Here is a 10,276-nt window from a genome sequence, read left to right on the forward strand (position 1 = left end):
AAATCAGAAATGTCATTGATGATTAAATTTAATTTGTACTCAAAATGTGTATTTTGTCATATTTTTGAAGGGACTGTCCCAATTTTATTTTGTCCAGGAAGTATATACAGGGCAATGGCCTCACAATCGCACTGCAAGTCACGCCCCACGAGTAGTGTTTTAGCTGTCCAGTTATGAGATTTTAAAGACCGATTTGATGTTTGTTTGTTTATTTAACTTCTTATTTATTTTTACTTATTTATTTATATTTTGGTTAGTTTCATGGTTGGTTTTGTTTGTTTGGTTGGTTGATTGGACACTATTGATTGGTTGAATCATGGGAATATGTAAATGACGTTTTCGATCAACAAACAACATCATGTTTTGGTTTCAAGTACACTAAGCAAGCTGCAGATCTCAAGACAAAGTCAACTTTCTTACCCTCAAAAGAACCGCCAAGATCTCAACGCAGACGACTTTCTCACCCACGCAGCTTTGGTCTCCAGAGTTGTTTCCAAAGAGGATCCAGTGCATTAGCAGCTTGCCATCTTGGACCATTTGGTCTGATTCATTAAAAAGACAGCCAAAATAGAGCATCACCTGTGGCTGGGGATGATTCAGCTGTGGACATCACAGTAGGTCCAGGAACTGATGGGTCTTTCTAGGGGGGCAAAAGGTTTGTTGAGATCATTCAGTCACTATTATCGTCAGGTTTGTAACCGATGAGTCACTCTGCGAGGTTCCCCTGGATTTGTGCATTGAGTTCTCTCAAAGTATTAAGTGTTGACAACGTGTAGTTGGTGAGTAGATGACGTGATACTCGCTGAAGTTCTGGCATAGAGTAAGGACATTGGGAACAAAATGGTCGATGTTTATCTTTACACAGTGTAGTTTCTGTTTTAAAACGACAATATTAAACATTAATGAGGCAACTATATAGGGGTTCGTTTTTATGATTCAAATAGTATTTTTGATTAAGCAACAAAGTCATAAACCAATTAGGCCTACTGGTAGCCAATATTTAAGCCTGTGATTTGTTTGGACCTGTTTTTGTTCTGAAACTTTGTATGGTGAAACTGAAGGTTTTTTTTAGAGCATTGAACCATGGGTGGACAGTGATTTTTTTAACGGTTAAAGGACATAGTTAATCTACCATTTCGAACGGGGCAATAGACTCTCAAAAATACCCTAAAGTGACTGGAAAGATCTTGCTGGACCAGACTGAATCCATCTTAAAATGGCAACCATGACAAAAAACGACACCTGTTGAACAGAAACAATGTGCGTGGAAATCAAGATAACTCTTTTCGGCTTGCATCACCATCTGCACGTTCCATTCTCATTGATCAAGTTAGTAAACTTCGATGTCGTCTGCTAGCAGCCTGTTTGCCTACAATGCCAGCACGTTGATTGCATCTGACAGGTATCGGGTAACACTGACATACCAATCCACTGACGTGGAGTAGGAATGCCTCAAAATGACGACACTGACTGGGCACACAAAAACACTCCACCAACACAAAAAGGTATACAAAAAGCAAACAGTCACACCACACGAATGTTGGATAACATTGAGACAGAATACATGTAGGCCTACTCTGATTCAAGCGGGGAAACACTATCTTTCATGAATTGCAACAAGTTGCTAAATCCATGGAGGTAGAATTAGCTACCTCCATGCTATTTTCAGATTTATATTCTATTATATTTGTTTTTACCTTACACCGATGTGTATTAAGCACTGTATACTGAGTGCTTTCCCGATTTCTGTGAAAAGATCCACAGGCAAACCACTCGGTGGGATTTGAACCCAAGACCTTTACATTGCTAGAGCAGATGTTTTGCCACTATTTTATACAGACATGGCTACAAACTAACAATGGAAACATAAATACAGAACAAGAAACCTAACAAGTTGTCACAAGTTGTCAAACCTTTCAATACATGTCACCTGAACGTGGGATTTCATCCGGACGGCAAGTAATTTCAAGTCACCTTTAGTCACAAGTGATAAAAAAAAGCAACCCGAGTCCGACTCGAGTCCAAATCGCTCGACTCGAGTCAACAACTATGGAATTCAAAAACCAACGACACTCTCTTCCTTCCTCCATTCTCTGCTATCCCTTGTTCCTCCAGAATGCTAAATTTGCATTCTTTGTGTGACCGCAAAGGTAGAGACAATGACTAGTCGGGGTATCCCGATTGTAGACTGTTTACATCAGGTCCCAAATTGATGATGTCAGAGGGAAACATGAATCTTGCAGAAGAATGAGAAAACAAATCATGTAACACTTCCTGTCACCAAACAACGCCGATTTAACATTTTTGAGCTCGATGTGGGGCGGTGTACTAACTACCCTGTGTGTTTTCATTGTAAGCTTTGCAATCTCAGGAATTCTTTACAGGATTTTTAGGGGTGTAATTCGGTATACAAGATAAAAATGGTGTGTTAAAGTACAGCCCTGTTCACACTTCAATACTCAAAGGACACTGTGATCACTTAACCCCGGGGAATAGCCACCCCTGCTCCGGAGTATCGGGTAAGCGGTAAAACCCCTGCGTATTCTTGAAACCTGCAACCGGAACCCCGTCCTGTGTGAAAGTGCGCCGGGGTTACCGTTGGGTAAAACAAGTACCGGGCATCCCCGGGCTGTATTCCATGAGGCAATAAGAGGTAGTGTGAAGAGTTCTTCTAAGAACACAAGATGACAGAAACACCCGCCACATCATGGAGGTACGATCACATCATTGCCCCTTCAAAATGACAATAACGGTTTTTTTCACTTAAACCTGTTTACAAAACCGACATCGAAAGGTTTGGGATCTATTGTTGACTTAAAGACATAGACACGATTGGTAACTACTCAAAATATTGTAAGCATAAAAACTTGTGATAAACGGCTCCCTCTGAAGTAATGTAGTTTTGAGTAAGAGGTTAGTCATTAAAAGACTTTAGGACTGAAGCCTTTTTAGGCATCTGAAAGCAAACAGGGATGTATTTTCTTCCAATATTTTCTTGCAATTTCGAAAAATTTAGTACAAATTTTCACAGGTTTTTTTTTTAATGCACATGTTGGGATTTAACAATTACCAAAGGTGTCCAGTACCGTTAAAGAATTTTCGAGACTGCGGTTTGTGGTGAGGTGGTGAGACGCGTGGGCACGGGTCTCTTTACGCCTCGGTCGTCCCCCATGACGGTCCAAAATAAATCCATGAATCTGTGAGAAAGTTTTTTTGTTGTTTACTAGTTCTGTACCTCCATTTATAGATTGATGACTCGATACACCTGTAATCAGATGCCCTTTTTAGAAACCACGACTTCGCGACTGGATCACCAGATTGTGTCTGTCAGTTTGGAAACGTCTTGAGAGAATTCAGGCGGTGAGACAGGTGACTGCTACAGGTCGAGTTGTCCTACGCGTATAGTGGAGCAGGTGACTGATATAGGTCGAGTTGTCCTACGCGTATAGTGGAGCAGGTGACTGCTACAGGTCGAGTTGTCCTATGCGTATATAGTGGAGTACCCTCAGTTCCCTCGTAGGGCATTTGGTGCTTTATATTTAGCATGGTGTACCCCCCCCCCCCCGCCCTCTTATTGTGTTTTCATTGTGTGTTCGGAATCACAGGAATTCTTTAGATAATTTTAGGGGGATAGGTCTGTACAAGAGGGAAAGAGAGTGTGGTGGAACTTTGGTTGGGGTGGGCCACTCTTTGTCACACATCGGGCAAAGGAAGGCAGGGGAACTCCACGTTGTCACTTTATGAGCATTCATTACAAATATGCTTAAAATTTAAAACTTCATGAATAAGATTGTTGAGCAACCACCGGGTTCAAATTTCAGAAAAATAGCAGGGCCCAATTAATTTATAAACCATGTAAGCATAAAAACTCGCTAAGCACATACAGATCTTGCTGATCATTTAAAACTTCATGAAAGAGATCAACGAATGGCCAGGATCGAATTTCACAAACTGTTCAAATTTCTTTGCTAATAAAAACGTTAAAGAAAAAGAGCAGGGCATCAACATGCAATCAAAACAATGTATAAGCTGAGCTATGATAATTTGGGCTTGTGACATGTTTCTGGTAAGCAAACACTTCCGTGCTTAGTTACTGTGCTTGCATAGACCTACTCTATGAAATAATAGAAATCATATTGTCCATATGACTTTTACTCCCACGGAAGGCACGTGGTTTAGAGAAGCTGAGCAATAGACCTTGTGCTCAAGGATACCGCTTCACATAATCATTACGAACCTTTGGTTTAATTGTTACTTTTTATGACACACAGAAAAACTTGAGCAAACTATTTCCCGCCACATTTTCGTCGTCATGGTAACATTTACGTACCCAGTATTGCGGTATTTGTTGACGTAGCCCTGGTTGTTTTCTTTAGCTTTAGAGAAAAAAAAATGAGAGAAACGTCATCAGTTTTAAACATAGTACTGTACCTCCTATTTCTAACGCGTGCTTTGCTTCTATTTCTTATGCGAGCTTTGCTTATTTAAGCAAGTTGGATACATCCAGGTTGAAATGATGAAATAAACAAATGGCTGAGCAGTAATGCAACGACAATCAGCACTTCTTATAAATAACCTAACACACGAGCTGAATTTGGTTGTGAATAAATAACTCTAATTAACACAAGCCGCAACCTAGAACTGAAAAACGGGTCCTTTATCCGTTTAAAAGGATTGGGTAAACTATTCAGTTTTATTCCAATCAAGGTAGATGTATGCGCTTTAAAATATTTAGATATACTGGTCATAATGACGTCAGCATAGGGCCCTTAAAGCACACTAGGCCAAAACCATTGATTCTTCGGAACCCCCCCCCCCCCAATCACCCTTACCCCAACTCCATCCATATCCATCCCTCTTCCTCAAGTAAAATCTGTCTCGATTCGGTTAATATCCTGGGAATTGCTTCTTAAGCTGTCCTTAACTAACTTTCTGACAGCGTTTAATTTTTAAAATACAATTTCTACAAACAATAGGACTAAATGTTGTGACTGTGCGGATGTGATTGGTCGATTGCCAAAAAAACACAATGGCATTGTCTGCCAACAAAAGCTGATCTTTGGCTCAGCCTTACTCCTAAGGTCATTATGCCAATGAGCGGCTGGGGAACCCCTTCCGGTTGTGGTAGTCACTTCCGGTTTAGTGAGTCATACCACAGATTTGGCTCGTCCCAGGCATAGATTCGGGCGCCAAGAACTCAGAAATACCTTAAGTCAACTTACGTAGGCTATACGGTATAAAAAGCAAGGGTTGGCAACAGAAAATAGTAAGATATAAAACAAAACTGTACATTATGGAGAAGGTGTTTTATGAGGAGAACTGAGAGCAAAGCAGCATTCACTCACTCAGGTCTGGCCCCTGCCTCACTACTATATAAAGTGGTTGATCCAGGAAAAACGTACATGGTCTGGATGCATGTTGCGGAAAGATACGGGCCAGCTTGCTAAAATAGCCCCCACTGAAGAGTTGCCCCTGAACTCGTGATGAGACCAGGGTTAGGTTTGAAATACCATGAAAGGTCCAGTGACCCGGCCGACTTCTAGTAATTCCCTTCTAGAGTCTACCTTGATCCCCTTGCTGTATTGGCTTAGAGGGGAAGACACATCAACACCCCATTCTCCCAACACTACCACGGACACGCCCACAAAAAGGATACCCTGCTAACAGGGCCCAATTTCATAGAACTGCTATGACATTTCTTTCTTGACAAAAAAAGGATTACCGACAAAATTTCCACGTGATTTTCGGGATAAGCAAACAGGAGCTGATACATGCAACAAACGGACATTTGGTCGGTAATCCTGTTTTTATCAAGGAAGAAATTTCATGCTAAGCAAATGTTTGTGCTTATGAAATTGGGCCCAGGTTAACATGATTAAAATACAGCACCATTGAACTTTAGAAAGACGTGAAGAACTAAAACAATTCAATATTTGTGAACGAAGTTTCAGAATTTAAGTCTTCGATGCATTTACAGAGAGACTGGAACAAAGAAACTGATTCGATTTCTGGACTGTTCTTGTTACTTTGCCCAAACTATCCAGAGCTTGATTGGCCTTTTCTCAAGGCGTCCGTGGCTTGGACAGCTTCATAGAGCCGCCATCCCAAGCGATTTGAAGGGGAGACCACGCACCGAGTGGCCTTTTTACAACTTGAGTGCGTTTTCTTATGTTTTCTTTATAAACCTCAACTTTTTGGGACACAAAAGTCATAAGAAGCGACGGGCGTCAATCATTTTATCTGCCTGGGAAAAAACAACCAACCACCTTATAGATTCGTTTATAAAACGTTTTGGGTAAAGTCCGCGTTTTGATTAGTCAATCGTGTCTGTGTGTGATTTCGCGCCACGAGACATAATACCCTGGGTCCAATTTCATAAAACCTGTAAGCTTAAAAAGTTGCTAAGCACAGAAAACCTTGCTTAACAGAAACTCGAGACCAGCCAAAATTCCATAAAGTTTGCATTGTTGCAACCGTAGCCAAGAGTTTTTTGTTTGCTAAGCACAGAAAAGTATTGCTTTAAACAGAAACAGGTTACCAGCCAAAATTACAATAAATTTACATTGTTGTGACTGGTGCCCACTTAGTTTTTGCTTAGCAAAGATACTTGTCAAGCAGTATTTTCTGCTTAGCAGCTTTGTGAAATTTTGCCCTGATCGGTTCCGCAGATACCATTAGACTTGAATCTTTCAAGGCCACGGTGCGTCTGTCCTTTGTGTTAACTCTAGTCCACGCTTCAAAACACAAATTCCAGGTCATTTCGAAGAAAATAAATAGCACGAAAAGTGCTCATTACTTTCACAATTGGAAGCCAAACTTAATAATCAGAATGATTAATTTCATATTGTGTCTTCCTGTTTGTTCAGTAAGTTGAGAATGCTATAGAGCATGGGGCTTGAAACATCCTGCTCATTTCAACTGAACTTTTATTAGGAAGTGGTTATTGGTTTTCATAGTACACCCTCAGCCATCATATTTTGTATAGGTTCAAGGACGGAAGAAAGTGCACCCTTTTTTTGCTACCTGGGAACGGGCAAGGTGAAAGGTGAGTGGGAGGTGAACTGTCCTTTCAAATGCTTTTTTTTTTTTATTACCCCAAACCTCAAATTAATTTAGTTTAGACTTTAAAGATAAATTGCGTTCATCATTTCATCATTTTATGAAAAAATAGTTCGATTTGTGATCCCGAGAACAGTACAATCTTAATCGACGAGTTAGCCTAATATTTAGCTAAAAGGCAGGAGTGACTTTTTGTAATTGTCAAAGATAGTATCCTCACTTGATGTACCCCAACAAATCTACAAATTGGGCTTATTTTAGGCTCAATTGGTCATCGAAGTTGCAAGAAAATACTGAAAGATGAAAGGAATTAAAAACACCCTTGTTGCATAGAATTGTGATGCCTGCAGGACGGGAAAAGCTTTATGCCTTAAAGGAACACGTTGCCTTAGATCGGTCGAGTTGGTCTTTGAAAAGCGTTTGTTATAAAATGCACATGGGTAGAAAGATGTTGTAAAAGTAGAATACAATGATCCACACAAACATGCCTCGAAATTGCACGGTTTTCCTTTTACCTCGTCGACTAACACGGTCGGCCATTTATGGGAGTCAAACTTTTGACTCCCATAAATGGCCGACCGTGTTAGTTCGCACAGTAAAAGGAAAACCACGCAATTTCGAGGCATATTTGTGTGGGTCATTGTATTCTACTTTTACAACATCTTTCCAACCATATGCATTTTATAGAAAACGGTTACAAGACGCTTTTTATAGACCAACTCGTCCAATCCAAGGCAACGTGTTCCTTTAAGCATTTTTCAAATAAAAAGAAATGACCTCTTTCTCTATACAACTACATTACTTCAAAGGGTATGACTACTAACCATGCTTTATAATATCAACAGCTCTTTAGTTCCAAATTAATAAGTTTTTAGGGTCACCATCAGGTTATTGGGCAGAACGGTGCCAGACAAGTTCCCAAATGATGTAACAGATTGTGACTGATGCCGTCACAGTTTCCTGGATCGAAGTTATGACAAAAGTGTATTTTTAAAAAGTATGTTGTGCTACAATTTAGCCCGATGCAAATAGCGTATGATTGAAAGAGGAAAAGGCTCCCATGTTACAAGAGTAGTCTCGTTCATTACAGTCAGGGGTTCAATATCGTTTTGATATTCAAAAGGTTATTTAGTTGCAATAAAAAGCGTCGTGATGTCAGTAAAGTTAGTTTGGACGTTGGACGTTCAAATAGGTTTGTACAGTGAATGACCACTTTGTACATCAATATTGGACATTGGACATTCACGGTTTGTACAGTGCATTATATCTTGCACATTGATATTGGATACTTGATATTCAAAAAGGTTTGTACAGTGACAACATTGATACTTGCTGTACAAACCTACGAGAACGTCCAATGTACAATATCAAAACTAATTTTAATGTATCTTGTCTCTTGCACATCGGTATTGACCGTTGGACATTCACATTGGTTTGCACAGGGAAAACATTGACATTCGCAGTAAAAACATGTTAATGTCCAATGTCCAACTCTATAAATGCATAAGAGTGAAAAGGCACTCTTTGAAGAGTCGTATGAGGGACAACTCTTTCTCGAGTGGTCTTCCACTCTTTTAGATTGAAGTTTGCATCTTTTGGAGTGATTTTTCACTCTGGAGTGGAACCCCTCAATAATCACCACTCTTTTTAAGGAGCCAACTCGAAATATAAAGAGTAGTGTTTTTCACTCTTTTACATTTAAAAATAATATTTAAAAGCAGTGGACACTATTGGTAATTACTCAAAATATTGATTAGCATAAAAGCTTTCTTGGTAACGAGTAACGGGGAGAGGTTGATGGTATAAAACATTGTGAGAAACGGCTCCCTCTGAAGCGCCATAGTTTTCGAGAAAGAAGTATTTTTCCACGAATTTGATTTCGAGACCTCATGTTTAGAACTTGAGGTCTCGAAATCAACCATCTAAACGCACACAACTTCGTGTGTTTTTTTTCTATCATTATCTCGCAAGTTCGATGACCGATTGAGCTCAAATTTTCACAGGTTTGTTATTTTATGCATAATGTTGAGATACACTAACTGTGAAGGCTAGTCTTTGACAATTACCAATAGTGTCCAGTGTCTTTAAGATATCTTGTCTCTTGCACATCGATATTGACCATTGGATATAAACATTTGGTTTGAACAGGAACGACGTTGATATTCGCTGTACAAACATAATGTGAATGTCCAATGTCAAATACCAAACTAACTTTAATATCATAGCGTAACGGCACATTTTCGCAGTGAAGCTTTCGTTTCACTCTGTCATGGGTCACGATTTTTAAACCAATAAACATTGAAGTATAATTGACAATAAATGCACAATATTTAACACAAGCTCACAGGAATCGAAAGAGTAACGTATGAATGTACTCTCATAAAGTTTTATTAAGATTGATTCCGGCTTTAAACAATCATCGCATCTTAAAAAAGTAAAATGGAAAATCGGTGTTCAGTTATAACAAGCTTCATGAAGATTTCAATCAATATTCACATACTTCAATGTTTCCTTCCTGTAAATTATACCAGGCGCTCGAAAAACTCCTGACCCCCCCCCCCCCCCCTACTATACTATGGACACTTCCTGCCGACTTCTGCATTTTTAGTCAATTTGATTTTCCTTGAAACCATATTGGAAAAGGTGAAGCTGTATTGAGTTTTTTACCACTATTTTGTTCGTTTTAACTTAATGGTCAGAAACAGAACCAGCATTGAGGTACTGGACACTATTGGTAACTGTCAATGACCAGTCTTCTCACTTGGTGTATCTCAACATAATTTATGCACAATATAACAAACCTGTGAAAATTTCAACTCAATCGGTCATCGAAGTTGCGAAATAATAATGAAAGAAAAAACACCCTTGTCACACGAAATTGTGTGCTCTCAGATGCTTGATTTCACCACCTCACAATCTAATTCTGAGGTCTCAAAATCAAATTAAAATATTTAAGTGGAAAATTCCTTTCTCGAAAACTACATTACTTCAGAGGGAGCCGTTTCTCACAATGTTTTATACTATCAACAGCTCTCCACTGCTCGTTACCAAGTAAGTTTTTATGCTAACCCTTATTTTGAGTAATTACCAATAGTGTCCAGTGCCTTTAAATACCTTGATTCAATTTAAGGTGGTTTTTAGAGTTTGGGCAGTAAACGTTTCTGCTCTTTAAAGGTAGGAATTGAAACTTTGCACGGAGGGAGTATAATTTGGTGAG

The sequence above is a fragment of the Asterias amurensis genome, chromosome 3, assembly GCF_032118995.1.
Source record: "Asterias amurensis chromosome 3, ASM3211899v1".
In the NCBI taxonomy this organism is placed as follows: Eukaryota; Metazoa; Echinodermata; class Asteroidea; order Forcipulatida; family Asteriidae; genus Asterias; species Asterias amurensis.